Raw genomic sequence first — 23,476 nt, forward strand, 5'->3', positions numbered from 1 at the left:
AAAGTAGAAATTAGAATATTTACACTAAATACTTGCTATGAAGAATAAATGAAATAATAGAGGAAGCAGGCATTACATTGCAGACAAATTTGGTTTACTAGTTATATTTCTGCTTTTTCTTCAAAATTTATTTTTTTCATTCAGTTTACCTTTACAACTACATCTATAGTAAGTGATAACTGCTTTTGAAATGCAAGTAAAAATACCGAGTTGTCTTTAAAAATGCATTTGACTTCCAAAACTTATTTGATTTAAATAAATATGTTAATTAATTGTGTGAGACATGGAATGAATTCTAAAGTCTGTTTGTAAATACCCAACGGTGACAAGGCCAATCCTAAGTCAGTGGTATGTGCTAAAAACTGTGCTCCTTGCTCTGTGTGATGCCAGGAGGAATTAGTCAATATTCTGGCCAGGCAACACTACACATAATTCTGTACAATAGTGTGTCAATTACTCAAGCAGTTCCTAAACAGCCCTGTTGTGGCTAACTAGGCTACAAGTTTCACCAGTACAGTTGTTAGTTTGCCTTGTCACATATCCATAGATTTGGCCGGTAAGTAGAAAATGAACCCAAATTGATCCAAGTGGTTGAGTGCTTGCATACACAGCAAAAGCAAGATCGGCATTGTGTCAGCACTGTGTCCCTAGTCTCACAGTATGACACTGAATCAGAGGTACTCAATGACAGCACAGATGGTGGGTCTCTCTGCCTGTGAGGAGCCCACAGTCATATCCTGAAGCCAAGGTTGAAACCACACTGAATATTGAACCCAAGATCACAACTGACACAGCTTCGACTGTGGAACAGCAGGGGCGACCCAGCTCCTGAACATCCCAGGCACAACACCTGGGGATGTCATCCACGCTTTTGAAGTGGAGGAACTGGTGTCAATGTCTACCCTGAACTGAATGGATTCTGACAGTTCCCCTAAGTCAGAGATGCAAATGAATTGTTTGGACTGGACAAGAAACCCTAGAGGGAAAGGTCGCACAGTGGGAGGCCACATTGGGAGCCTTGGCCAGCTCCTGCCTAACTAACGTATGTCCTGCTGGGGGTACCCTAACAAGGGTAAACTCTTAGAGTTTACCATGGGTATCACTTGTGCCCTCTGGGACTGTACTTGCATGTGCACCCTGACTATCCTGACCCTGCCTGAGCCCTGGAAGGCATTTACATCAGCCTCAGTTTCCTGGCCAGCATCGTACTGAGCCTGAAGCAGAGGCTTGGGCTGGACAAAAAAGGTTTATACAGAATCTTAGTTAGGAAGTCACCTGCCTTTGTCAGATAGACCTTCATGATTTATAGGATTTGTATAAGATGGCTATGATGGGAAATTTGGTGTGTCATCTTGGCTCAGTCATGGTCCAGACAAAATTGTTCACTTTGTCCAGGGTAGGTGTCTCTCTGAAGGTGTTTTTCAGATGAGACTAACAGTTAAATAAACAGACACTGGGTAAACTTAATTGCCCTCCACAATGTGGGTGAGCCTCATCCAGTCACTTGAAGGCTTTCAGAGAAGAAGACTGAGGTCCTCCTCAAGATGAAGAAATTCTACCTCTACACTGCCCTTAAATTTGAGCTATCACATCACCTCTGCCATGGGACTCCAGCCTGACATCCTGCTTTGCAAGGTTTGTACTTTCCAGCCCTCGTAATTGCATGATCCACTTCCTCAAAACCAATCTCTCTCTCTCTCTCTCTCTCTCTCTCTCTGAGTGCACACACACACGTACACACACGCACACACACTCTCACACACACACAGAGGAGCCCTAACCAATAGGCTGCTTACATCTGGGACCCTTAAAGGGCATCACTGAGATCAGTACTGCAGGTTGGTCTCACTCTGCTGCAGGGCTCCTAAGGCAGAAGCCTGTGGCGTTCCCCTCCCACCCTCTGCAGACGGACATCCACATGGCTCATCACTGTGACTCTGGGTTTGGTCATCCAACCATGTAGAGATCACTACAATTCCACAAGTGTTCCCTGCCCTCCATCTGCCTGTGAGGTCCTCTGTTCTATCCTGAGGACACAGAGATCTACTGGGTATGTTTCCAGCTTGCCAGGAGAGACCCCAGAGCCTGGTGAGGGAGATATACCTGCACAAAGAGAACTTCAGTGCAGTAACAGCAACGGGCATAGCCAGTGTGTTCACCAACTCATGAGAGATCACACTACCAACATCTCCCGCTTGATTTTCCCCATCAACGAACAGCTTATCCTGGAAACAATCGTTTTAGTAGGTAAGTTGGATTCTCCTCATTGTTTCCCCCGGGGCATGCGGAGCTACAAAGCAAATTGATACTGGTATGTTGTGTGAGAGTGGAATCCAAGAATGGAATGCTCTGTAGTGCTGTGATTGCCAAAGCAGTCAATAAATCTTCGTAAGTTCCCAGATGAAGCAACATTACAAGCCTCTCTCAGTTTACAGGGAGTGACACGTATGGAAAATCCAGTTTATTTAAGACTCTGGAAAAAGTCGTCTGCCTCCCTGTAACACTCAGTCCCCAAATGCCAGTAGCCCCTGCCAATCATTCCAGCAACCAAAGCTGCCCTCAGAATGTCCTAAATGTCCCAAAATGGGCAATGATGTTCTTGCTATAAATTACAAGTTTAGGATTGAAAGGAAGTACCCTCAGTCTTCTTATTTACATCAAGAGAATAGGAATGTTGTGGTCGGTACGGAGGAAATAGCTCTCTAGCGTTGAAAAGGACACAATGTTCCCTAGGAGGGGTTACAGGCACCTTCCTCCTCTGTCTTGCTTTCTGTGATGAGAAAGTTTTTCAGGACCAAGCGAGGTGGCTCAGCCCTCTAATCCCAGCATGTTGGGATGTCGAGGCACAAGGATTGCTTGAGCACAGGAGTTCGCGATCAACCTGTGGAATATAGGGATATCTTGTCTTAAAGAAAACAAAAAACAAGAAAACAACCCAGACGTGGTGGGGTGTGCAAGTAGTCTCAGCTACGTGGGAGGCTGAGATGGGAGGATGGCTTGAGCCTGGATGGTTAAGGCTGCAGTGAGCCATGATTTCCCCACTGTGCTCCAGGCTGAGCGACAATAAGACCCTGTCTCAAATAAGACAAAAAGAAAAGAAAGTATTTCAGAGCTAGCTGGGGTGTGTGGTGAAACTTCATTTCATAGGTCAACCGCTGCCATGGGACATTGATGCTCAGGATGGTTCTGTAGTAGTCATGGCTCTGGGATCCTGGGACTGGTGTCCTTCTCCTCGGTGAGGACAGCCCTCTCTAGTCTGGGACACAGGAGGAAGGGATCAGGCTAGGTCGTCAGGCTGCCAGGGACAGCTGTCTGCTGTGGGATCACAGATGAGATCAGGAGAAGGACAGCTTAAGGGAGGAGAGGGGAGACGAACTCCTCAGGTGAGGGTGCGGAGTCAGTGAAGGGAAGACATTGGCACATCCTGACATTGCTCTAGGTTCCCGTGGAAGGACATGAAGAAAGAAACCAAGGCTGGTGGGAGGGGGACAGTAGCTTGCATCACCTCCCATCCAATGTGTTCAATGGTCCCTGAGAAGAGCCTATACCGTTTTGTGATCTAAAAGGTTGTTTCCTGACACCCCTCCATCCACTACCCATGAGGAGAAGGGATTTGAGACAAATTGAGTCCTTCAGGGAGAAAGGCCAGTACGAGTTGCAAGGTCTTCTCATAAGACACATTGCCCTACTCTTGTGGTGACTTTCACACTGTGTTCATCATGTCCTGTGTTCCTGTGTGCTCTGAGGTCGTTCTTCTAAACGTCCTGTCTGTGCTGGGAAGAGTGGGTATATTGCACACAATCTTGCTACCTAAGGGATTTAATAAGGTTTCTGAAAGTTCCCTAGGCTGGGTAGTAAATTCCCAGATCCTAGGGCACCATTGTGGCTGCACTACATGAGATTCATTGGGTGTGAATCCTGAAGTCTGCATATTTAAAAGATTCTGGGTTCCAACTTTCATGGAAACTTGTTTGAGGACTACTAGAGCAGAGGAATAGTCTCCTCCTCCAGCCACACAGCTTCTTTCTCCTTTGTGAAGGTATAGAAGGGACAGGTTTGGAGTGTTCTCTGATGTACAAACCCAAGACTTTCAGGTTAGGGGGCTGACACTGACATGCTGCCTGGTATGGTAATGACACACTCAGGGCACCTTCTCCAAATGATACCCAGACCAATCCTTTCAAGCCTCCATCTCTAAATGGTTTCTGAAGAAATCAAATTTCCATTCATTGTACAGTCCCATGCTGTAAAATTATAAATATTTTGCAGTAGCTTTTGGGTCTTACCCTTGATTGCATAAATATGTAGCACAGTAGATGTTTCATGATGCCTCTGACCCATGGCTCCACTGCTCACTGCTGGGTGACACCGAGAAAGTTACTTAACATCTCTGTACCTCCTTTCTCCATTAGTTCTTTGGAAATAGTACTTGTAAAGTCATCTGCTTCTTGCAGGCAGTTTAGAGCACTGACTGTGTAAACAAGTACAGTTGTCAGGACAGTTCTTTGCGTATAGTAAGTTTCCAATTAATTTTAGCTGTTATTTTTTTGCCGTTAATATTGTTGCTGTTCCCACATTTTCCTGGAGCATGTTCCAGAGATACAAAGTCAAGACTACCTTTGACCCCTTGGCTGATCTTTGGGTTATCTCTTCAGCTCTTCAGGGTCCCAAGGACTGAGTCTGTGGGGCTTGGGGGAGGGCATAGTTTTTTTTTTTTTTTTTTTTTTTTTAGCATAATGAATATTCAGCTCTCCTTAAAGGGTATTGTAGAAACTAAATGCAATGGTGGGGTTTAGTCATCATGAGCTTCTAGGAAAAATTTACATGGAAATTTCTCTAGGCAATTAAACCTCTAGTGACCTCTTCATGTGATTTTTATAATGCTTTGAAAAGTAAGTAGTCACTGGATAATGATAGGACATAGGTATATAAACTTAAAAACAGTTTATGAATTTTTAATTTCATAGTTTGTGCTTTTTGTATCCTATCTATCTTTGTCTAACATGATGTCACACATCCTCATACATTTTCTTCTAGAAGTGTTGTAACATTAGCTTTTACATTTAGTTCTATGATGCATTTTTCTAAAAAAAATTAGAAATAGGGCCTCCGTATGTTGACCAGGCTGTTCTTGAACTCCTGGTCTCAAGCAATCCTCCCATCTCAGTCTCCCAAAGTGCTGGGATTACAGGCATGAGCCACCTCGCCTGACCATGCCTGGCCAATTTAAGACTTTTCTTCCTTTCTGATGTGAGTATTGAATGGTATACATTTCCCTCTATGCTTTAGTTTCATCTTGCAAAGTTTGATATGTTGTGTTTTTATTTTAAAATTTTCCCAACAAGGTACAGTTCCAAATAGGAACAGCTCCAGTCTCTAGCTCCCAGTGTGATCGACGCAGAAGATGGGTGATTTCTGCATTTCCAACTGAGGTACCTGGTTCATCTCATTGGGACTGGTTGGACTGTGGGTGCAGCCTACAGAGGGCGAACTGAAGCAGGGCGGGGCATCGCCTCACCCGGGAAGTGCAAGAGGTCAAGGGATTTCCCTTTCCTAGCCAAGAGAAGCTGTAACAGACTGTACAAGGAATATCGGGGCACTACCACCTAAATGCTGTGCTTTTCCAATGGTCTTAGCAAATGGCACACCAGGAAATTATATCCTGCACCTGGATCAGCCGCCCACTGCTAGCGCAGCAGATTGAATTGCAAGGCGGCAGCCTGGCTGGGGGAGGGGCATCCGCTATTGCTAAGGCTTGAGTAGGTAAACAAAGCGGCCCAGAAGCTCGAACTGGGTGGAGCCCACCGCAGCTCAAGCAGGTCTGCTTGCCTCTGTAGACTTCACCTCTCGGGGCAGGGTATAGCTGAACAAAAGGCAGCAGAAACTTCTGCACACTTAAACGTCCTTAAACATCCCTATCTGACAGCTCTGAAGAGAGCAGTGGTTCTCCCAGCACTGTATGTGAGCTCTGAGAATGGACAGATTGCCTCCTCAAGTGCATCCCTGACCTCCATGCAGCCTAACAGCTTACAGCTGTGTGCCCCTCGAGACAAAGCTTCCAGAGGAAGGATCAGGCAGCAATGTTTTATATTCTGCAATATTTGCTGTTCTGCAGCCTCCTCTGATGATACCCAGGCAAATAGAGTCTGGAATGCACCTCCAGCAAACTCCAACAGACCTGCAGCTGAGGGATCTGACTGTTAGAAGGAAAACTAACAAACAGAAAGAAATAGCATCAACATTAACAAAAAGGACATCCACACCAAAACCCCATCTGTAGGTCCCCATCATCAAAGACCAAAGGTAGATAAAACCACAAAGATGGGGAGAAACCAGAGCAGAAAAGCTGAAAATTCTAAAAATCAGAGTGCCTCTTCTCCTCCAAAGTACTGCAGCTCCTCACAAGCAACGGAAGAAAGTTGGATGCAGAATGACTTTGACAAGTTGACAGAAGTAGGCATCAGAAGATTGGTAATAACAAACTTCTCTGAGCTAAAGGAGGATGTTGGAACCCATCGGAAGGAAGCTAAAAACCTTCAAAAAGATTAAATGAATGGCTAACTAGAATAAACAGTGTAGAGAAGACCTTAAATGACCTGATGGAGCTGAAAACCATGGCACGAGAACTACGTGATGCATGCACAAGCTTCAGTAGCTGATTCGATCAAATGTAAGAAAGGGTATTAGTGATTGAAGATCAAATTAATGAAATGAAGCAAGAAGAGAAGTATAGAGAAAAAGAGTAAAAAGAAACAAAGCCTCCAAGAAATATGGGACTATGTGAAAAGACCAAATCTACGTTTGATTGGTGTACCTGAAAGTGACGGGGAGAATGGAACCAAGCTGGAAAACATTCTTCAGGATATTATCCAGGAGAACTTCCCCAACCTAGCAAGGCAGGCCAGCATTCAAATTCAGGAAATACAGAGAACACCACAAAGTTACTCCTTGAGAAGAGCAACCCAAGACACATAATTGTCAGATTCACCAAGGTGGAAATGAAGGAAAAAAATGTTAAGGGCAGCCAGAGAGAAAGGTTGAGTTACCCACAAAGGGAATCCCATTAGACTAACAGCGGATCTCTTGGCAGAAACTCTCCAAGCCAGAAGAGAGTGGGGGCCAATATTCAACATTCTTAAAGAAAAAAATTTTCAACCCAGAATCTCATATCCAGCCAAACTAAGCTTCAGAAGTGAAGGAGAAATAAATTCCTTTTCAGACAAACAAATGCTTAGAGATTTTGTCACCACCAGGCCTGCCTTACAAGAGCTCCTGAAGGAAGCACTAAACATGGAAAGGAACAACTGGTACCAGCCACTGCAAAAACATGCAATTTGTAAAGACCATTGATGCTATGAAGAAACTGCATCAACTAACGGGCAAAATAACCAGCTGACATCAAAATGACAGGATCAAATTAACACATAAAAATATTAACCTTAAATGTAAATGGGCTAAATGCCCTAATTAAAATACACAGACTGGCAAATTGGATAAGAGTCAAGACCCATCAGTGTGCTGTATTCAGGAGACCCATCTCACGTGCAGAGACACACACATAGGCTCAAAATAAAGGGATGGAGGAAGATCTATCAAGCAAAGGGAAAGCAAAGCAAAGCAAAGCAAAACAAACAAACAAAAAAACAGGGGTTACAATCCTAGTCTGTGATAAAACAGACTTTAAACCAACACAGATCAAAAGAGATAAAGAAGGCCATTACATAATGGTAAAGGGATCAATTCAACAAGAAGAGCTAACTATCCTAAATATATATGCACCCAATACAGGAGCACCCAGATTCATAAAGCAAGTCCTTAGAGACCTACAAAGACACTTAGACTCCTACACAATAATAATGGGAGACTTTAACACCCCACTGTCAATATTAGACAGATCAACAAGACAGAAGGTTAACAAGGATATCCAGGAGTTGAACTCAGCTCTGCACCAAGCAGACCTAATAGACATCTATAGAACTCTCCACCCCAAATGAACAGAATATACATTCTTCTCAGCACCACATCGCACTTATTCCAAAATTGACCTCATTGTTGGAAGTAAAGTACTCCTCAGCACATGAAAGAACAGAAATCACAACACACTGTCTCTCAGACCACAGTGCAATCAAATTAGAACTCAGGATTAAGAAACTCACTCAAAACTGCTCAGCTTTATGGAAACTGAACAACCTACTCCTGAATGGCTATGGGGTAAATAACGAAATGAAGGCAGAAATAAAGATGTTCTTTGAAACCAATGAGAACAAAGACACGACATACCAGAATCTCTGAGACACATTTAAGGCAGTGTGTAGAGGGAAATTTATAGCACTAAATGCCCACAAGGGAAAGCAGGAAAGATCTAAAATTGATACCCTAACATCACAATTAAAAGAAGTAGAGAAACAAAAACAAACAAATTCAAAAGCTAGTCAAAGGCAAGAAATAACTAAGATCAAAGCAGAACTGAAGGAGAGAGAGACACAAAAAACCCTTCAAAAAATCAGTGAATCCAGGAGCTGGTTTTTTTTTTTTTTAAAGATCAACAAAATTGATAGACCACTAACAAGACTAATAAAGAAGAAAAGAGAGAAGAATCAAATAGATGCAGTAAAAAATGACAAAGGGGATATCACCACTGATCCCACAGAAATACAAACTACCACCAGAGAATACTGTAAACACCTCTATGCAAATAAACTAGAAAATCTAGAAGAAATGGATAAATTCCTGGACACATACACCCTCCCAAGACTAAACCAGGAAGAAGTTGAATCCCTGAATAGACCAATAACAGGCTCTGAAATTGAGGCAATAATTAATAGCCTACCAACCAAAAAGAGTTCAGGACCAGACGGATTCACAGCTGAATTCTACTAGAGGTACAAAGAGGAGCTGGTACCATTCCTTCTGAAACTATTCCAATCAATAGAAAATGAGGGACTCCTCCTGAACTCATTTTATGCGGCCAGCATCATCCTGATACCGAGGCCTGGCAGAGACACAACAAAAAAGAGAATTTTAGACAAATATTCATGATGAACATCGATGCGAAAATCGTCAATAAAATACTGGCAAACCAAATCCAGCCGCACATTAAAAAGCTTATCCACCAAGATCAAGTTGACTTCATCCCTGGGATGCAAGGCTGGTTCAACATAGGCAAATCAATAAACGTAATCTGTCACATAAACAGAACCAAAGACAAAAGCCACATGATTATCTCAATAGATGCAGAAAAAGCCTTCAACAAAATTCAACAGCCCTTCATGCTAAAAACTCTCAATAAATTCGGTATTGATGGAACGTATTTCAAAATAATAAGAGTGATTTATAACAAATCTACAGCCAATATCATACTGAATGGGCAAAACCTGGAAGCATTCCCTTTGAAAACTGGCACAAGACAGGGATGCCCTCTCTCACCACTCCTATTCAACATAGTGTTGAAAGTTCTGGCCAGGACAATCAGGCAAGAGAAAGAAATAGAGGGTATTCAATTAGGAAAAGAGGAAATCAAATTGTTCCTGTTTGTGGATGACATGATTGTATATTAAGAAATCTCCATCGTCTCAGCCCAGTATCTCCTTAAGCTAATAAGCAACTTCAGCAAAGTCTCAGGATACAAAATCAATGTGCAAAAATCACAAGCATTCTTATACACCAATAACAGACAGAGAGCCAAATCATGAGTGAACTCCCATTCACAATTGCTACAAAGAGAATAAAATATCTAGGAATCCAACTTACAAGGGATGTGAAGGACCTCTTCAAGGAGAACTACAAACCACTGCTCAATGAAATAAAAGAGGACACAAACAAATGGAAGAACATTCCATGCTCATGGATAGGAAGAATCAATATTGTGAAAATGGCCATACTGCCCATGGTTATTTATAGATTCAATGCCATCCCCATCAAGCTCCCAATGACTTTTTACACAGAATTGGAAGAAACTACTTTAAAGTTCATATGGAACCACAAAAGAGCCCGCATTGCCAAGACAATTCTAATCAAAATGAACAAAGCTGGAGAAATCATGCTACCTGGCTTCAAACTATACTACAAGGCTACAGTAACCAAAAAAGCATGGTACCAGTACCAAAACAGAAGTATAGACCAATGGAACAGAACAGAGGCCTCAGAAATAACACCACACATCCACAACTATCTGATCTTTGACAAATCTGATAAAAACAAGCAATGGGGAAAGGATTCCCTATTTAATAAATGGTGCTGGGAAAACTGGCTAGCCATATGTAGAAAGCTGAAACTGGATCCCTTCCTCACACCTTATACAAAAATTAATTCAAGATGGTTTAAAGACTTAAATGTTAGACCTAAAACCATAACAACCCTAGAAGAAAACCTAGGAAATACAATTCAGGACCTGGGCATGTGCAAGAACTTCATGTCTAAAACACCAAAAGCAATGGCAACAAAAGCCAAAATAGACAAATGGGATCTAATTAAACCAAAGAGCTTCTGCACAGCAAAAGAAACTATCATCAGAGTGAACAGGCAACCTACAGAATGGGAGAAAATTTTTGCAATCTACCCATCTGACAAAGACTAATATCCAGAATCTACAAAGAACTTAAACAAACTTACAAGAAAAAAATCAACCCCATCAAAAAGTGGACAAAGGATATGAGCAAACACTTCTCAAAAGAAGACATTTATGCAGCCAACAGACACATGAAAAAATGCTTATCATCACTGGCCATCAGAGAAATGCAAATCAAAACCACAATGAGATACCATCTCACACCAGTTAGAATGGCGATCATTAAAAAGTCAGGAAACAATAGGTGCTGGAGAGGATGTGGAGAAATAGGAACACTTTTACACTGTTGGTAGGAGTGTAAACTGGTTCAACCATTGTGGAAGACAGTGTGGCGATTCCTCAAGGATCTAGAACTAGAAATACCGTTTGACCCAGCTATCCCATTACCGGGTATATACCCAAAGAATTATAAATCATGCTACTATAAAGACATATGCACATGTATGATTATTGCAGCACTATTCACAATAGCAAGGACTTGGAACCAACACACATGTCCATCAATGATAGACTGGGTTAAGAAAATGTGGCACATATACACCATGGAAAACTATGCAGCCATAAAAAGGATGAGGTCATGTCCTTTTTGGGGACATAGATGAAACTGGAAACCATCATTCTGAGCAAACTATCACAAGAACAGAAAACCAAACACCACATGTTCTTACTCAGAGGTGGGAATTGAACAATGAGAACACTTAGACACAGAGCGGGGAACATCACACCTGTAGTGGGGTGGGGGACAGGGGGAGGGATAGCATTAGGAGAAATACCTAATGTAAATGACGAGTTAATGGGTGCAGCAAACCAACATGGCACGTGTATACCTATGTAACAAACCTGCACGTTGTGGACATGTACCCTAGAACTTAAAGTATAATAAAAAATAAAAGTAAAAATAAAAATAAAATTTTCCCTACTATTTCTTCTCTCATCCCTGCATTACTTAAAAGTGTTGTTTAATTCCACTATTTCATGGATTCCAGATATCTTTCCACAACTCATTTCTATTTCAATTCTTTTGTGGTCACAAGACATGTTTTATAAGATTTCATTCCTTTTGAATCTGTTGAGATTTGTTTTTTGGCCCATAATATGGTTTATCTTGGTGAACATTCCATGAGCACTTGAGAAGAATGTGCATTCTGCTATTGCTCTATGAATATCAATTAGGTCATGTTGTTTGATAGTGTTGTTTAAGCCTTCTGCATTTATATATCCTGGTGTTTTTTTGTACACTTTTTCTACCAATTGCTGGCAGGAATGTTGAAGTCTTCTACTATAAGTGCATATGTGTCTATTTCTTCTTTCTGATGTATCTGTTTTTCCCTCATGTATTTTGAAGGTGCATATATACTCATGGTGTTTCTGTCTCCTGAATCAATGCACCTCTCTGTGATTATTATGTAATGTTCCACTTTGTCCCTTGTAATAATCTCCACTATAAAGTGTGCCTTGTGAGGTATTAATACCTCCAGTTTTTATTTCATTCATATTTGTGGGGTTATATCTTCTTCTATCCTTTACTTATTTATTTTTAAAGTGGGGTTTTTTCAAGATACAAATTACTGATAAATGTATTGTGAAAATCAAGATCTTCTTGCAGCTGTGCCACAACAATAAAAATACCAAAAAATTAGATGCAGAAGTTAATGTAAAACTTAAGTGTTATGCAGAAATCCACAGAATAATTTGTAAGGTTCTTCAAAAGAACCTAAATCAAACTCTTTTACAGCCTTTATAGAAAGATAGCTTGAAACTAAAGTGATATATTTGTCTAACAATATTATTTTATCCCCCACTTTCTGCAGTAGGGTTTTGGATAAAATTTCATTTTACAGAAGTGTTCTGGTGCTAAAAGTTCCTTGAAAAATGACTATATCAGATGATCTCTCAGAGCTCTCTTAGCTTTGGCATTTTGGGGTTCAAATATCCTTCTGTAAATTGAGTGGGAAACGTAAAAAGGAGAACAATATCATGGGGGAGGAAATGTTGGTCTTTTGCATTTTTCTTTTCCTTTTCTTCCTAAACTAACCAGTCTCTTTTGGTCCTCAGCTGGGCTGCTAATCCAGGGAAGAGGTGCCCTTCAGGAGATTACATGGATTCAATAGAGCCCAAGACAGGATTGAATCGCTCAGAAAAACCAGCCAGAATAACTTTTGAAAGGCGGTAAATGGAGATGATTGCGACTGTCTAATTTATGTCACTCGACATTCAAGTTGCTCAAAGTGCCTTCTCATCAAGAGCTGTTTGGGTAGAGACAGACACATTTGTTCAGCCCTGTTTTTCTTTTGTGTTTTCTTCTCCTTCTCTCCTTCTCCCCTCCCTCCCTCCGTCCCTCCGTCCCCTCCCTCCCTCCCTCCCTCCCTCCCTTCCTTCCTTCCTTCCTTCCTTCTTCCTTCCTTCCTTCCTTCCTTCCCTTTTTAATAAAAAGAAATGAACTGATTTTTTTTTTATCTCAGTAGAAAGATCAGAATATTTCACAATCTTTGTGAGTTTTTTTTTTTTTTTGAAACTTTTATTTTGGGTTGAGGGGTACATGTGCAGGTTTGTTACCTAGGTAAACTTGTGTCATAGGGGTTTGTTGTACAGATTATTTCATCACTCAGGTATTAAACCCAGTACCCATTAGGCATTTTTCTGATCTTCTCCCTCCTCCCACCCTCCACCCTCCAATAGGCTCCAGTGTGTGTTGTTCCCCTCTATGTGTCCGTGCGTTCTCATCATTTAGTTCCCACTTATAAGTGAGATCTTTTGGTATTTATTTTTCATTTCTTGCATTAGTTTGCTAAGAATAATGGCCTCCAGCTCTATTCATGTTCCTGCAAAGGATATGATCTCGCTTTTTAAAATGGGCACATAGTATTCCATGGTGTATATGTACCACATTTTCTTTATCCAGTCTACTATTGATGGGCATTTATGTTAATTCCATGTCTTTGTTATTGTGAATAGTGCTGCAGTGATCATACATGTGCATGTATCTTTATAATAGAAAAATTTGTGTTCCTTTGGGTATATTCCCAGCAATGGGATTGCTGCGTTAAAATGGTATTTGTATTCTCAGGTCTTTGAGAAATCTCCACGCTCCTTTCCACAATGGTTGACCTAATTTATACTCCAACCCACAGGGTGCCAGTGTTGCTTTTTCTACACAAACTCACCAGTATCTGTTATTTTTGTTCTTACCTTTTTATCCAGTATTATAAACTTGGACATTTTTTTTTTTTTTTGAGACAGGATCTCACTCTGTCTGTGGATGTGAATTCCACTTGTCTCTGAGACTTCCAGAGATTCCAACTCTCTCAGTTGCCTGTGTTTGGCCTTTATGAATTTGTTACATTTTCAGTTGTTTCCTTCTTACTCACTTTTATGACTGTCACTTCCTCCACATGTGCTCTGCCAGAGGTGACGCAGTTTGTGTGTCTCATCTCTCCTTACAGGGACTAGTCGCTCTTTTGTATCAGTTCCCATGGCTGCCTCGTTACTTTGATGATCTTTTTTGGATCATGATCTAATAAATCCACTATAATCTTTTTTTATTATTATACCTTAAGTTCTAGGGTACATGTGCACAACGTGCAGGTTTGTTACATAGGTATACACGTGCCATGTTGGTTTGCTGCACCCATTAACTCGTCATTTACATTAGGTATTTCTCCTAATGCTATCCCTCCCCCTGTCCCCCACCCCACTACAGGTGTGATGTTCCCCGCTCTGTGTCTAAGTGTTCTCATTGTTCAATTCCCACCTCTGAGTGAGAACATGCGGTGTTTGGTTTTCTGTCCTTGCAATAGTTTGCTCAGAATGATGTTTTCCAGCTGCAACCATCTCCCTGCAAAGAACATGAACTCATTCTTTTTTATGGCTGCATAGTATTCCATGGTGTACATGTGCCACATTTTCTTAATCCAGTCTATCATTGATGGGCATTTGGGTTGGTTCCAAGTCTTTGCTATTGCGAATAGTGCCTCAATAATCATACGTGTGCATGTGTCTTTATAGTAACATGTAAATCCCCTATAATCTTATAGATTATTAGGATATTGCTCATTTTCATGACTGGAGTGACTTTCTCTTGAGCCTTTCAAAATCTTATCTGAAGGCAGAACTCTCATTTGTTAATATTTTGACTACTGGTACAAAAATACAGTATTCAAATATTTAAATTAAAAGATAATCCAGGGGTTAGTAGTCTATGGCTTGAAAGCTAAATCCAGCCTATGGCTTATTTTTGTATAGCTTTTGAGATAAGCATTTTTTTTTTTACATTTTAAAGTATTATTTCTAAAAAAATACAACAATATAACACAGAAACTACATGGCCTATGAAGACTGAAATATGTATTGTCGGCCCTGTTAAAGAAAAATTTGCTGATCTCATATTAATTTAATACATTTTATTCTGCTTTGCATTATTGTATACGTTTTTACATCCATTATTTATTTATTCACAGATTGAAAATTATGGATTACTTTCTGATCTTATTTTATCCCCTCCATAAATCATCCAGCTTTATGATACCATGGTTTCAGTCGGGGGGAACTTGGCCGAAGACTCATGTGAATACAGAAACATATATGTGAGGTAGGAGACCAGCAGGACTTGTTTTCTGGTCATAACCCTACTGACTAAAACAAGATCTGATCCAAACAGGATCAGATAGTGAAACTGGCAGAAACCAGCAGGTGGCCGTGAGGGTGATTTCTGGCTGCCCTCATTGCTTATTAGCATGGGACATTCCCACCAGCATAATGACAGTTTATAAATGACATGGCAATGAACCAGAAGTTCACCATAATAAAGTAAATAGCATATTGCTATTTATTTTATCAAAGATTTGTGATTGTATATTATCTCTAAAAGAATTTAATATTAATTTTCTTGATTGTATATTTCTCAAGTTGATTTGTTAATAATGTCAAAATCTCAGAATCTTTAATTCTATGTCTTGGTCAATGTGTCATTTAAGCATAATGGTGACATAAGAGCTGAAGTGTAATAATTGTTAGTCTGATTATAGATGCAGTAGGATTATTGCCCTGTAAGATCTTTTATCTGAGATTGTGACCTCAATCTCACATAATTTTCTTAATTATTTCTTTTCTGATTAAAAAATAGTGGATTTTTTTATAGAAAATTGTAAAATATGGAATAGCAGAATAAAAACAGTCACAATTTCACAGTGTGAGATAAACAATTTGCTGCACTTCTATCCAGTCCCTTTTATAACTCACTCATATCTTAAATTGTATACATATATCAAATCATCACATTGTACCCCATAAATATATATAATTATTAGTTAAGTAAATATTTTTAAAGAAGAAAAAATAATAAAAGTCATCAACAATTTTGAAACAATATGTCAACAGAAAAGTTATTCTTTATATAACATGACAGAGTTAATATTCTTTGTACACACAAACAAAAATCCTTGAGATGAAAAAAATTAAAACAGTATGGATATCACATGATAAACAAATATAAGAATAAAATGGAAAATTAGCACCAAAATAGTTCAAATTATAAAGATACAGAAACACTTATGCAACTTCTAGTAATTTCAGAATGAAAAATAAAGCAAAATTTAAATTGAAACTTTCTCCATCAAATTAGAAAACATTTATTTTTGAATAAACAAGGAATACTCCATGTATATTCTTCATAATGCTGCAGTTAAAGGGCAATTTTATAAATCCCCCATTGCTGAGATTTTTTTGTTTATGATTTTCTCTTTTGTAATTTTTCAACAAGTAAAATTAAAAACATGATACAAATGAATGTTTTTCACTATGTTTATGAATAAAGACATATTTGTGTTATAATGCATACATTTATATAAACATGGGTCTATTCAAGAAGAATATAACATTCTTCCAGATATTTTCTAGCTAACATATGCTCTCTTTTTATTGAACTCTCAATCTATTTCCCAACTTCTCATCTGAAAGGCTATTCTTTGTTTCTATACATAATATTAGGAGTTTTTACAGTCATCATTAATTATGGCACATTATTACTCTACCTATGATTAATATACATTTGTACCTTCACTGACTAGCAATATATCAATATATTAAGCATATGAATAGATTTTTATTCAAAGTTACATCTAAAAATATTACCTATTATTGAAGGAGAATGTTCACATGATAACCGTAACTCCAAATATTATGGTTTGTTTATATACTGATGATGTGTTATTGGTTAGATATGACAGTTACATAAGAATTATCAGGATCACAAAGTAGTATAGGGATGCCAGTAATCTCATTGGCATAGAATTTGGCTGATGGGTCTTCCTAAACATCCTAAGCTGAAACTGAAGCTGAATAGAAGACTTAGGCTAAGCATTTGTGAAAAAGCAAACTTTGAATGGCTGCATGCAATAAAAAATATGCTTGGGATGATTAAAGGGACACCTGATTTTAGTGAGAAAGAAAACCCTGCATTCTCATGTAGTTTTGAAGTAGAAGACACACAGGACTTAATTCCAGGTCCTGACAGGACTTAATTCACGGTCCTCACAGGATAGGGTGAAGAAACCCGCATGAACCTGCAGACAGAGATGACCTCAATCTCTAGCTACCCTCATTGCTCACTAGCACATGACACTTCCACCAGTGCCATGACAGTTTACAACTGCCATGGCAATGATCCAGAAGTTTACTCTCCCCTGCTCCCCTGCATTACTAGACAGTTCTAAACAACTCGCCCTTCAATTTGCATTAACCTACCCCTTCATTTACATGGAACTGAAAGTGTGCATAAATGAGTAAAAATACAGTTGTCAAGAGCCCATAGGTTGCTGCTTGCTGGCTCCCTGCCTGTGGGTTAGCCCTGTTCAGAAAGGAGCAGTACTATTCAGTAAAAGTATTGGAATAAGCTCCAATTTTGGGGTTCACCTATCCTACATGAGTTTCAAGACAAGAATTTTCCTGATAGTGCACGATTGTATATTTCTCAAGTTGATTTGTTAATAATGTCAAAATCTCAGAATCTTTAATTCTATGTCTTGGTCAATGTGTCATTTAAGCATAATGGTGACATAAAAACTGAAGTGTAATAATTGTTAGTCTGATTATAAATGCAGTAGGATTATTGCCCTGTAAGATCTTCTGTTGTTACATTCCCCGGAATCATGGCAGAAAACCCAGAATCACAGAAAAAAGTGATTAATTAAAGCATGTATAAAAATTGGCCAAGGTGGGAGGATCTCTTGAGCCCAAGAATTTGAGACCAGGATGGACAACATAGTGGGACCACTCTCTAAAAATAGATGAATCGATTGTTCAGGTGTTGTATCCACATCTGTAGTACCACTCACTTGGGAGGCTGCAGGATGAAGATTGTTTGAACCCAGGAGTTATGCCACTGCCCTCCAGCCTTGGCAACAGAGCAACATCCTTAGAAAAAAGCATGTGTAAATACAGACATAAAATTCCTTATTTCTGTCACAAAAGAAATACATCCTCCACTAAGGGTGACATGGGACTGTGTGTTTCCAGTGTTTCTCAAAGCAGGAGATTGTTTGGGCAAAGAAACAAAAGCTCTCTTAAGTCCCTTTCTTTTTACTAAACAATGCCCTGTGGATGCAGATACGGGTGTTATAGGATCTTTGGGGTGTCGATTTTCTGGCTGGAAACCTCTGTGGCTGGTGGCGCCTTTGTTTAAGTTCTTGTCCTGCATCCAGGAAGAATAAGATATGCAGACAAGTGGAGGGCAAACAAGACGAAGAGGACTTTTCAGTCAGGCACTGAGTGTTTTTTTGGATCATGTCTGGTGGCTCCATGGATTGTAACAGAGAACATGGCAGCCCAGAGGGAATGGACCCCGATGGTGTAATTGACAGCAACTGGAATAAGATTGTTGATAACTTTGATGATATAACTTTAAAGGAGTCTCTTCTTTGGGGCATCTATGCTTACTATTTTGAGAAGGCTTCCACTATTCAGCAGAGAGCTACTATTACCTGTATGAAAAGGTATGATGTGATTGCTCAAGCTCAGTTAGGTACTGGCAAGACAGCCACATTTGCTATTTCCATCCTGCAACAGTTGGAGACCCAAGCACTAATATTGGCCCTCACCAGAGAACTGGCTCCACAGATCCAAAAGGTAATTCTGGCACTTGGAGACTATATGGGAGCAACTTGTCATGTCTGCATTGGTGGAACAAATGCGAACTGAAATGCAAAAACTGCAGGCTGAAGCACCACATATTGTTGTTGGTACACCTGGGAGAGTATTTGATATGTGAAACAGAAGATATCTTTTTTCAAAATGGATCAAAATGTTTGTTTTGGATGAAGTAGATGAAATGTTGAGCCGTGGGTTTAAGGATGAAATCTATGAGATTTTCCAAAAACTAAATAAAAGTATTCAGGTTGTGTTGCTTTCTGCCACATTGCCAACTGATGTGTTGGAAGTGACGAAAAAATTCATGAGAGATCCAATTCGAATTCTGGTGAAAAAGGAATAATTGACCCTTGAAGGAATCAAACACTTTTATATTAATGTTGAGAGAGAGAGGAATGGAAGTTGGAAACACTTTGTGACTTGTACGAGACACTGACCATTACGCAGGCTGTTATTTTTCTCAAGGCACAGAGTGGACTGGCTGACTGAGAAAAATGCATGCCAGAGACTTCACAGTTTCTGTTCTGCATGGTGACATGGACCAGAAGGAGAGATATGTTGTCATGAGGGAATTCTGATCAGGGTCAACCCATGTTCTGATCACTACTGACTTGTTGGCTCGCGGGATTGATGTGCAACAAGTGTCTTTGGTTATAAATTATGACCTACCTACCAATTGTGAAAACTATATTCACAGAATTGGCAGAGGGGGTCTATATGGGAGGAAAGGTGTGGCTATGAACTTTGTTACTGAAGAAGACAAGAGGATTCTTTGTGGCATTGAGACTTTCTACAATACTACAGTAGAGGAGATTCCCATGAATGTGGCTGACCTTATTTAATTCCTGGGATGAGAGTTTTGGATGCAGTACTCGCTATTGCTGAATAGGTGATCACAACATGCATTGTGGTTCTTTCTTTGGGAATACTTGAATCTTATCTCAATGCTCATAATGGATCAGAAATATAGATTTTGATAGCAAAGCTACATTAGTCATGAGCTCTTGTGAGGAAAGTCATTGGCTTTATCCCCTTTAGAGTTAGACTGTTGGGGTGGGTATAAAAGATGGGGTTTGTAAAATCTTTCTTTCTTAGAAATTTATTTCCTAATCTGTAGAAATGGTTGTATTAGATGTTCTCTATCATTTAATAATATACTCGTGAACTAAAAGATATAGGTGCTGTATAAAATCAGCCAATTATGTTTAACTAGCATATCTGCCTTTATTGTGTTAGTCAGCCTGAGTAGAAAGACCTTAAATTTTTTTTTTTTTTAGAAAGCATTTGAATACATTTTGTTTGGTATTGTATTTATTCAATAAAATATTTAATTAGTGCTAAGTGTGAACTGGACCCTATTGCTAAGCTCCAGCAAGCAATCATCCTAGGTAGGGTTTAATCCCCCATAAAATTGCCATATTGCACATATCTTAATGAAGTTTGAATGTTAAATAAATTGTATATTCACTTAAAAAAAAAACTAACAAGAGGAGCTTTATTGAGTGTTAGAACAGCTCAGAGGAGATCCACAGTGGGTAGTTCCTCTGTAGGCAGGTTGTTTGGTCAAGTGTTCAGCTCTCAGCAGAGAGGAGGCCCTGAAGAGTGTGGCTTCTCTCTGCAGGCAGGTCTTTCCAACCTCTGCAGCTCTTAGCAGAGAGGAGGCCCTGGAGAGGGTAGCTCCTCTCTGCAGCTGGTCGTCCCATTGACTCTCCATCCTCTGCCCTGCTCTGGCTGAGTCCCAGGCATTTACAGACCTCAGAGGGGAGAAAGTGCATGTACATTGGTCCATGGGCAGCCATGGATGGGTCCAGAAAAGGCACCACAAGTCCACACTCTGGTCTCTGGGATTGGCAGCCTGGCCAGTCCCTGGCCTGAAGGTGGGGCCTTACCAGGGACTGCCCCCTTCTGCTCTGGATCCTGTCTGCCTCCGACTGCAGTCCATGGTGCCCAGGCTGCTCACACCAAGGGGCACCTGCAGGCCACCGCCCAGCTGCCCTCAGAACCCCCTTGGTTTCCCCTCTCATGTTCCTCAGCAATCAAATTCTGGAGGTGTTTGAGGTGGCAAGGGGCTGGCATGCCAGTGCTGGCCTGGCCATGTGCACACTTGGCTGAGCTGTGACAGTGCAGGGGCTCAGCTCCCAACCTGCTCTGAAATCAGAGTGGGTGCTGGGAGCAGGTAGAGATCAGGCAGTGGGAGCAGACACTTCTGAGCCTGCAGTGACAGTAGGGGCCTTCCTGGGCTTCAGAGAGTGCAGGCTGCAGACACGCCTGGGTCCTGCGCTTGGTAGGGCAGTTGCAGCTGCTCCTAGGGAGCTCCCAACCCACCAAATCTGAAGGAGTGGGCCTCCCACTTGTCCCCAGCTCCTGGGTCTGCAGCTATGGATCGTTTGGCTGCAACTGCAGCTGGGAGGGCAGGGATCTTGCCTGCTCACAGTCCCCGCAAGAGGACAGGGAGACTTGGATCTGCAGCCACAACTTGGGTGGCTGCAGTCCCGCCCAGGAGGGCAGGGCTCCTGCCTGCTCCATAGAGCGAGAGGTCTGGGTCTACAGCTGCAAGTGCACCCAGAAGCTCCCTCCCCAACTCATAAAAGGTGGGGATCCCACTTGTCCCTGGCTCCTGCTGGCTCCACAGAGCATGCAGCCCTGGCTAGGCCTCCCTGCTGCAGCCAGTGTGATGGCAGTGGCTGCTGATATCATGGTGACAGCGAGAAAAGTCTGGCTGTCCCTGAAAGTCCCTGGCACAATGGGCAAGTCTCTTCCTACGCAAGCTCCTGCTGCCCATGGGTCTTGCTGTCTGCCTTCTGTCCCTGCAGAGCTGTGGGAGGAAATGTCATGACTTCTTTCTTGCTGATTATGACACATCAGGTAGGTCCACAGATCAGTCCTCCCAGAAGTTGAAGTATGAGTGAGTGTGAGGGAAAGTGGGCAGACTTCCCATGGGTTGGGCCACTTGGTCCCTGGCCTGATAGAGATCCTCATCCTTCTACTAGAAGTCCGCGACACCGCAATGGACTTGCTCCCTTGAGGGGCCTGGAAAAGGGAGGAACAAGGGCCATAGAGGGAGGGTCAGGTGAATATGGAGTGAATTTTGAAGGATGATATTATTTGAGGTATTTGAGTCTCAGAGGCATAAAAAAAAACACACAGGGAGGATGCATTCCAAAGTTCTTAGTGGGGACCTAGGATGGAGGAAAGGGTGGGGGCAGGGGGTGGGCGAGGAGGGACACCACAGCCCTTAAGGCAAGTGCACATCTCACTGCGCATGCTATTTGGGCACCCACCTCAGCGCGCATGTTCACCGGGTGTCTTCTACTCTACCTCTTCATCCACGTGGTGAATGCCTCCGAGCTGTGAGGTCAAGTTCCTAAGGTCTGGATTCTTTCTCTCCTACTGAGACACAGCAGGTAGGTCCACAGGCCAATCCAACTGGGAGTTGAAGTGTGAGTGAGGGTGAGGAGGAGCCAGTGGGCTTCTGGAGGGTCGTCGGTGGGAGGGAGACTCAGAGGGGAAGGGCCTCGAGGTCTTCATCCTTTACATGTGGCACTGCAGCCATGGGCCTTCTTTTCTGTTGGGGCCACAACTAAGGAGGAAGGAGGGCCTTGACGTGGAGGGGATTGGGGTACGATGGGGTGCGTGCTGGGGGTGCTGTTGAAGGTATCTGAGTCCCAGAAATGCCTCAAACCCCCGACAGAGGACAGATTGTAGACTCCCCAGCGGGGACCCAGGCATGGACAGCGTGGGCAGTAAGGAAGGGGCCTGGGAACTGGGAATGCTGCGGGTTGGTGACCTCAGCCCCGAAGTCTGTAGAGTGCCAGGAACAGGTGTCCAGTGAGGAGCACCCAGTGCTGTGTTGCAACTTCCCAACTCCACCGTGGAGGTTCCAATGGATGGGACTCTGTGGTCGAGCAAAACTTGATTTTAGGGAGGAACTGGGCCCAGGAAATGGGTGTGTGACAAACACTGTGGTCACTCCCAGTTTAATTCTCTAGCTCTATTTTCCTACACATCTCCATGATGGAGATTCCAGTTGTGAAACCAAACCACATCAGGGATATCCAGTGTCTCTTGCCAGGAGCCTTAAGACATTACTTTGCTAGCTTGATCACCTTAAGTGACTGTGCAAGCATTCTATTCAGAAGACACACAAACTTATACTTGCCCTGGGACTTACCTTCAAAGTATTTCCAAACTTCAAAAAAGTGACAAGTTAACATTTGGCCATGGAAGTGCTCGAATAGAGCTATCCTCTCAAGTGCCATTTCCCAATCACAGTCTTCTGTATTCTCTTTGCAGAGTGAAATATAATTTGGCGAGGAAGATCAACATGTAGGCCTAGACCAAGACGAAGTTTACAACCTCCTGAGCTGATCGGGAGTATGTGTGAGTGCTTTAACATTCGTTGTTTTCTATTAGCAGAATGTTTTGTGTGTGATAGTGTTGTTGAACTAGTGCAGGGGCCTTTGAAAACAGTATGCTGAGAATAGATAGGGCTCAAGGACAGTATCTCCAACTGAACTTTTAATGAACTCCCGTAGGCGCCAAGAAGGCGGGTAGATAAGTAAGAATATAGAAACAAGGTACTGAGTAGAAGGTTACATGTGGGAAAAGAAAGTTTGTTTTGCATTGCATTCTTTCTGCTGACGTGAGGTTTATGGAGTATAAATAAAGTGAGGCGGAGGCTCTGAGTGCGGCCGCCATGTTCTCTGTGTGTCTTTGTCTTTGTGTGTGTTCTTTCATTCTCCACCACCCCCGGTGCGGCCCCCAACA

General features: G+C 41.6%; 1 pseudogene across 1 annotated transcript; it reads left to right on the top strand.

Annotated features, from left to right (window-relative positions):
* Positions 1–18,318: 18,318 nt before the first annotated feature.
* LOC112615036 lies at positions 18,319–19,810 on the top strand (annotated as a pseudogene). The gene has a single exon (XR_003117262.1). The product of XR_003117262.1 is annotated as a eukaryotic initiation factor 4A-II pseudogene (transcript).
* The last annotated feature ends 3,666 nt before the right edge of the window (positions 19,811–23,476 follow it).

This window comes from Theropithecus gelada, chromosome X (assembly GCF_003255815.1).
Source record: "Theropithecus gelada isolate Dixy chromosome X, Tgel_1.0, whole genome shotgun sequence".
NCBI lineage: Eukaryota > Metazoa > Chordata > Mammalia > Primates > Cercopithecidae > Theropithecus > Theropithecus gelada.